Source organism: Coturnix japonica, chromosome 9 (assembly GCF_054131305.1).
Source record: "Coturnix japonica strain WE chromosome 9, WE-NBRP24, whole genome shotgun sequence".
Taxonomy (NCBI): domain Eukaryota; kingdom Metazoa; phylum Chordata; class Aves; order Galliformes; family Phasianidae; genus Coturnix; species Coturnix japonica.
Window position 1 is genome coordinate 584,216 of NC_140671.1, and position 6,623 is coordinate 590,838.

A 6,623-nucleotide genomic window follows, 5' to 3' on the forward strand; every position below is an offset into this window, starting at 1 on the left:
AGTAAAACACAGTGCTGTTCTGGTACGTTAAGAAAAATGATGCAAACACTACTTTCCCATCTGTCTTTAAGATTTGCAAATGCTTAGTGCCTTATTTTTGGATCATCTGACGTTGGTTTTGCAAGCAAAAAGCTGTTCAGAAAATTAGTTTGTCTCTATATAAACATAAGTACAGTTTTTGGGGGTGTGTAGGCCTCTGAATTTAAACCAAATGAAATTTTAGACAAACTGGTGAAGTGTACTGAATACTTGATGTTAGATATGATCTATTGGTGGGATCAGAATGAGGGAAGGAACAATGGTTCCTATAGCAGATATTCTCCCTGTCTTCAGAAATACGCAGTTCTTTTTCCAGTTCTTTGGCACATATATAATATATATTTAATGCAAGATTAAAAACCAGAAGGATGTGAGGAGTCTTGTTGCTTAATGCTGCAGTTTAATACTCCAGTTTTGATTGCTGGTCTCCTGGAATGTAAAGCTTGAATAAAATGGATTATATTATCCCTCATGACCTTGTGGCAGCTGCCAACATTCCAAGCCTAAAATAAGGAGATTTTTGTTGCCTTTATTTGAACTCTCAGTCTTCCTGTTTATATATTTAAAAAAACAATCTCCTAAGAAATAAACTTTACTCACTGGGCTCCTGTTTAAGGAGAATTCGGTGGTTTTACTGTTACGTGCACTGTAATCTTTGGGTGAAGTAGTTAAGGGAAAGCAGCAGTTCAAGCTCAGGTTTCATGGTACAGTTCCAAGTCTTGCAGGTAGAGAAATCTTCACATCTTGTCTTCCAACCTCCATACTGAGATACGTATTCCCTGAGCTGGAAATCTAAACACTGAGGTTAATTTGTGGCTAACCATGCAGCATATGTGATAGCAGGGCCTGGCAGAAAGCTCTCATTTCCTCAGGCAGGAGCTGGTAATTATTCAGCCTGTTAAATTCTTTAGCCTAAAGTGAAGGTCCCAAGGTTTCATGCTGACTCTATCACATGGCCGGACTCTGGCCTCTTGTCAAAATAGCTGTTTGATAGGGGAAACCTCACATAGTATGAATTATTCCTTGTTGCAAGGTAGTGCTGTTCTTTCTGCAGCTTGCAAATCATGCTTAATCACACAGCATCCCTTAAACTGGTGCTTGGTAAGTAAAAAAAAAAGTCCCTAAATCTAATTGATTTGTCTGTAATTGTCACTTGCAGAGTGCAGGGTGTCTGTGAGGTCAGCATCTGAGCACTGATAGGATGCAGCATTCATGGTACAGATAGCCAGCAGTGCACCAGGTTCTGTGCGTTTCACAGCTTCTGGCAATACCCAATGTAGCATGCTCTGAATTAAGAGCATCTTTGAAGACTTTGGGAAAGAGTGAAGGGAGAGTTTACTGCAAACATTTTCCTTTGCTTTTGGGGCTAATGTGGAGCACAGGGAGGTGACATAGGCAGAGATTTTTACAAAGACAGTGTGCTTAACAAATAATGTGCAGACTGTGTGCACAGAGGTGTTTGTAGCAGGCAGTGAGGGCACAGCTGTGCGCCAGGGTGAGGTTAGAACAAGCAGGAGCCACGTCTTCCTTAACTTCTGTTGCACTGGTCTTACAAGTCCATGTGAAGCTTAATAAAGACTTCAGAGTGAGTTTAAGTTTCATGTATTGTTTCCTTTTTGATTTTCAGGATGCAGGATTGCTGTAAATTGGTAGGGGCTTATTGCTTATCACTGGCAGCTCAAATTAAGGCTCAGAGAAAGCAGGGGAGAGTGGGGCCAAGTTACCAGAAACTAAAACTGATATAGTATTATTTGTTGATTCCAGTGTAAATACTTACAGCCTGTTGGAATCAGCCTTTGTAACTCTGCCAGCATGTTCACTGGCTTCTGAAGCAATTATTTTTTCAAGTGAAATGTTTGGTGGTGGGGCTTTCTTCTTTCCTTTCTGCTTCTGAAAGTATCGCTCTTTGCAATCTGTTTTTCTCTTGTTTTTACAAGTCTGAATTCTCTATCTTACGTGTAGCTTCAGGGTCAAATGGGGACACAGTAACAGCAGTCAGTCTGTGGAAAATTAACAGCCAAGTGGAAACGTAGTTTTGGTTACAGAAATGCATGGAGGGAAGAAAGGCATTTGGGGTATCTATAGCATATCAGCTCTTTTAGTGCGCTCACGATTTCCATCAGCATTAAAGCTTTCGGAGCTGACTGACGCTGTTCTGATTTTTGATACAGGCACCAAACAGGCTGTTTCTTCTACCAGTGAACTGACACAATTTAACAGAAAAACACAAAGCATCGCCATAGCAACCAGCCTTCTGAAATGATGCTGCTGGATGGCGAATGGATCTGATGAGAAATGGCATTGGTGGAAGCAAAGATCATGGTGTCGTTTTTGGCAGCTGAAATTGAAAGCCCTGAGAATGCGAAGCTTTGGCAAACTTGTAGTGTTTGGAACAACCGCCTGGCACTGCCGGTGGCTGTTTCTCCAGCTAGAAACTGCATTAGAAGAGTGCTGTCATTCTCCAGCTCCTTTCAGCTGTCTTTGTTTTGGAGTTGTTCAACAAACCCTGCATTGATGGGCTAGCACAAATCCTGATTTCCCTTAGAGAGTAGACTTTCATATAACTAGTTTTTCCTTGCTGCTGTACAGCTGTAGTGCTGAATCTATGTGGCTCCATAGGAAATTGAAGTTGTACAGAAAAATGTTGACTGGGTCCATAGGAGCTGCCCGGTGACTGGCGTCCTCCTGCTCACAGCGGGTGCCCACCTGCCCTCAGCTGTAACAGGGCACACTTCAGACAATCATGGTGTGACTTAATCCTCCACACAGAGAACAATAAAGCTTTCATATGAACTTGTTCATCTGAAAATAACATCTAAAAAATAATATCTCCTATTAGTCCCGTCTGCTCTCAGTTAGTAAGAGCAGCCATCTCCTTGCAGTCCAGGAGCATGAGATGATGTTGTGCTTGGATTGTGGCCTTGGCTGTCTCCATGTCCCGTTTGTGCCTTTAACAGGAAATCGGTTGCTCAACTCTTCCCAGTAGGAAAAACGTTGGGACTTACAGTGGTAACCTTCAAAACATTGAAAGACATTGATTTGCTTTTTGGTAACGTGTAGATGCCTTGGGAAAGATAAAGTCTACCATGCAGTGGCTACAGTGACATGTTCAGTTCCTGTCAATGTGCACAGTGGCACCTTTGTGTTCCTGCCTCAGAGAGGCTGGATTTCCCAGGAATGATACAATTTAAATATTTCCACCTTTGGCACTGAGAAACAGAAACACTGCAGCATCTGAGATGGCCATTAGGTGGACTGGATGCAGAAGGTGAAGGGAGGTGTTTACTGATGGAGTTCCATAGGCATTAATGGGGCATTCAGACCTCTCAGGGCTGTGCCAAAGCATGGCGTGTTACTGTGCTGGGCCCCTAAATGCTTGAGGCAGCTTTTTACTGAACAAACATTTTCAGAGGAACATTTGTAATCATTCTGGAGCTTGGAGCCTGGTATGTGTTTATGTATATATGACTCAATGGACATTAAGCCTATTAGCACATGTAATGGACTGGTAAATGTTGGAAAGCAGTTCAAAAGCCCGTTCTGGAGCTGTGTGTAGTTGGCTGGTGACGTTTATGATGGGAAAATATAAGGTGCTGCCACGGAGCAGCAAGAGGAAATGGAACAAACCTGCAGCACAGCAGCCGACAGAGAATGGCTGAAGTTCAGCTGTAACCCCAGATATTGGGGTTGTAAGGGCACGAGTCAGAGCTAGTGAACAACAGGGCACTGACGTTACCCAGTACTGACAGATCTGTTCTTTCAGGAGTTGGGACAAAGTTTGCAAATGTTCTGGGAATTAGCTATGGAGCAAAGCCTTGTGGGGACACTCAGCCTCTCCAAGTTCTTGTTAACGATTGTGAAGTGTAGCTACATGAAACACCAAATGGGTGCTATTTGAAGGAAGATCATTTAGGTTAGTAAGAAAATGTAAGTGCTATAAAATGCATTTTTCTCCTTGGGAATTCAGAGCTATAGAGGCAGATCAGTGCAATGCACAGCACCTTGATGTGTGTTCTGGGAAGCAGCTGAGGGGAGGCAAACCCATTCCTTCCTGAGCCTTTCCAGTGCAGGATTCTTGGTGGTCTGGATGTGTGTGTGTTGCTCGCTGGGGTCCTCACTGAGCACATCAGCAGTGCACTGCAGAACTGTGTTGTCTATTAAATAATGGTGAGAATTGTTGCTGCAGATGGAGGCTTTTAATGCAAACACACTCGGAAAGTATGGGGGAGTCTCACACATTAGTGTATAAAAATGGATACAAAAATCTGTATAGAGCAATATTAACCTCATGTGTCATAAAATACTGTCTCAGGAGGAGACAAGGGAGAAAACAGTGAAACAGATCCACACTGGAAATGCCTGAGACACTGTGCTCAGTTCTGTTTTGTGAACGTAACAGATGGATACCATGCTGCTGGTGCTGCTAACATCAGTGCACGCTGTTGCTTATAACCAGAGCCTTGGTTTGTATTGGAAGCTTTAGTCTGTCTGTGACTGAGACCCTGGTTACCATCTCTTTTTGATGTGTCTTGTAACAGTTCAGAGCTATGCAGGCAATGGCAGGAAAATAGTTTCTCTTCCATATTTGAAATAACAGTGTAGCACATGAAGTTGATTTTTGCCTTTGAATATTAAAGGTGGTTAGCAGTGGGTGATCTCCAGCTTTAACACCATACAGCTGCTTGTTGGGCTGGGTCATGTGAGGTGGTGGCCCCGCTGCTGGCAGTGTGAGGGTTCTGTTCAGTACAAAGAGTGAAGGACCCCACGTGTCAGCTGTCGCTCACCCAGCTGTGTTCTGCAGGTGCTGCCTGCATTGGTGTTGTGCTGCACTGCACATCCCTTTGTTGCCCTCCAGCTGGGTGCTTGGGCTGAGCTACTTTTCCCACTTGGGAAAGAGTTCCTTTGGAGCTGGAGGTGCCTCCCAAGTTCCAAATCTGTCACAGCTGTTGGAAGCAGGACCTGATTTTCAGGGAAAGCTGGAATTGTGCTTTGTTCAGTTGGCAAGTAACTACTGAGACATGCAAAACTGGGAGTCATTCTTGAAGTGATAGGTCAGTGTTCCTTCTTTAAATCCATTTGCTTTTCTTTTTTTCCTAAGCAGTGTCACAAGAGCATAATGTTCTGTTTGTGCATAATGTCAAGCTGGCTGCTTATTTTAGCCCTGTTTAGATGGTAAGTGATCTTACACGCAGTTCTTAGCGTCAGAAGTAATGCTGCACATCACAGGCTGACGGAGGTTGCTTTCCATGTGCAGAAGTGTTGAGCTGAGCTGCAGCACAGTTCTTGCATGCTTGCAGGCGAAAGGCAGTGCGGGTACTTAAGAAAGTATGCACCGAAAAATAGATTCTCATGTATGTGCTCTTATGAGATGTTTGTGACAAGTATCTGTGGCCAAACTGCATCGAGAAATCGCCGCTGTCATCATCTAACTCAGCCGAGGTAGAGCAGGTCCTTGTGAGGGGGAAGCTGAAGTGCTCCGTTCCCTGGCTTATGCTGCTTTGCTAGGAGGGGATCAGGATCAGGATACCAAAACCACACCAGTAGTGCTGAGAATTTGTCTTTTCTAATGCTGTTTGTTTTCCACTTCTGTTTGCAGCAGCGTACACTTCTCTAAGTGGACGGGTGCTCTCTTGTCTTTGACCAAGTGGTAACGTTACGTGCGAAAGCCGGATTCTGCAGATCAAGACCTGCGTTAAAACAGACACAGAGTCTGAAGATCATGTTGTAAAACTGCTTGTTTTATATATTCGATGTTAATCAAGTTATCCTGTATCTTTTTTGATTCTTTTGGTAACACTGTCTTCATACTTATAAGTGTGTTTTTATTCTCCTCCCTATGCCTTTGGTACAGAAATGGAGCCGCATGCTGTTTGGAGTAGGCCTTGTGCTGGGACAAGGAGTTTATCGTGTGTCTGCTAGATTGTTCTGAACCGTGTTGTGATTAGTGCTAAGAGCCTGTGGCCTGCTGGCAGTGACTGTGTTTGCACGGTATCATAACTTCCTACTGCTGTTTTAAACCCTTCTATATAGTATCCGTTTTTCATAACTTTCTGTGCTTCAGTTCTTTTTCAAGCTTCATCAAGGTGGTTTGTATCTGTATGATGTATGAGAACACATACAGAACACTGTCGATTCTCCGGTGACATAAAGAAGCTGATCTTTTAAATCATTGTGCCTTAAATCCCATGAACATTACGCATGCCTGAAACTCCTGTGGCTGCCTCCGGGGAGTTGTCTTTAGGCCTCAGTATTGCTTGCAGGTATAACTATCGCAGTGCTAGCAGCTCCCAGCCCAGTGTGATGGCATGTACCAAACCTTTTATATACCAGAACACTAATTTTCATGGAGGTTTTGTAATAAATTGTATCAATGTGGAAAAAGATGAATTCTGGGCTGAGTTTTGTTTTCTGCCTTTCTCTCTCTGTTTTATTTACTCTGTTGGTGTTTGTGAGTTGTTGTACTGGTGCCGTGCACAATGTCTTCCAAGGAGTCGTGGTACTTGGCCTGAAGGACAGAAGGCTCTTCTAGAATTGACCGTTGCGTTTCATTTCCAAGCACCCAAACGCTTTTCTGGGAGTCAGGC

At 43.6% G+C, this 6,623-nt stretch overlaps 1 protein-coding gene across 3 annotated transcripts in view; it reads left to right on the forward strand.

Moving 5' to 3' along the window:
- Positions 1 to 6,420, forward strand: part of LOC107321056 (septin-2) — a 30,251-nt gene extending 23,831 nt beyond the window's left edge. For 2 of the 3 annotated variants that reach the window (XM_085555471.1, XM_015877568.3), the window contains one exon: positions 5,636 to 6,420. The gene's annotated coding sequence lies outside the window, so the exon portion shown is untranslated. The remainder of the gene's footprint in view (positions 1 to 5,635) is intronic. The other variant, XM_085555472.1, reaches the window with a different exon arrangement.
- The last annotated feature ends 203 nt before the right edge of the window (positions 6,421 to 6,623 follow it).